General features: G+C 36.1%; 1 pseudogene; it reads right to left on the bottom strand.

The window, feature by feature from the left end:
• Window positions 1-561: 561 nt before the first annotated feature.
• LOC141414126 (small ubiquitin-related modifier 1-like) lies at window positions 562-840 on the bottom strand (annotated as a pseudogene).
• Between the last annotated feature and the right edge of the window lie 248 nt (window positions 841-1088).

The following is a 1088-nucleotide window of genomic DNA, read 5'->3' on the forward strand; positions in this document are numbered from 1 at the left end:
GAAGCCATCTTTGGAGTTAGTCAGTACTCTTATCGTGTCCACCATCTTGACTCTAAACCTGATTCTCCTCTTCTTTTTTTCCAAACCATCAAAATTTGAAATTAGGTTCTAATTAAGGAAAGATCATTCTCCAGCAGTTCAATTCTGTGATAAATTTCCATATCCCACTGAAAGTTAGTCCAGGAGTGCAGCAATCACATGTCAGAACTTCAGAGCCAACTGGGTCATTTTAAACACTCCCATTTGTTGATCTTATTTATTATCACCACAAACCTGAAATGCACAGTCCTGACAAAAGTGGTCTCTCTGTGCACATGTGTAATTTTTTTAAAAGGAGACACCATTATGTATGAGGCTGAGGTTTGATCACTAAGAATCAGCACAATGAAAATAAATGATAATGATTAATGAGAACTTGAGTTCAAATTACCAGATGTTTTCAAGAGATGGAGTGCCAGTATTCATTCATTTGGAATATCACTTTACAAAAGAAGTATTTTTAAGAATACAAAAGAAAAAAATCAAAAGAATATCTAAACTGTTGAATGACACTCTCCCCATTTATTCCTGATAAACTTCAATCACATCTTCTTCTTCCATTCCCAGTTCCTTCAGAGTATGATTAACAGCAATTCTCTGACCTTCAAAGCGGAACCTGAGTGAATTCATTGGAACTCCTTTCTTTGAAAGTATGATCCTTTGAGTTTCTTGAAATGTATTGTCATTTTCACTTTGAAGTGAAGACCCTGGGTCTAGTCTAATGAGTTTAAGTTTAATGTGTTCTCCTTCCTTCTTATCCCCCAAATCCTCAGTTGAAGGTTTTGTCTCCTTGTCAGACATAACAGTGGCTTCACCAGGGGGTCTCTACAGAAGCACCAGTCAGCAAGGTCACCTTTTGAGTTATAGGTTAGCCTGTATGGGATTCTGGAAAGGCATACATTGCGTATGTATAAAAGAAATGATTTTCTTTTCTGTTAGGCTAAAATATTACACATACATAGCCTTCTTACATATTCTAGGAGAAAATAATATTAGGAAAAATATTTACCCAGGCACTCTGCAACAAGGTTTAAATGATTCCGTGCTTT

The sequence above is a fragment of the Castor canadensis genome, chromosome 11 (assembly GCF_047511655.1).
Source record: "Castor canadensis chromosome 11, mCasCan1.hap1v2, whole genome shotgun sequence".
Lineage (NCBI taxonomy): Eukaryota > Metazoa > Chordata > Mammalia > Rodentia > Castoridae > Castor > Castor canadensis.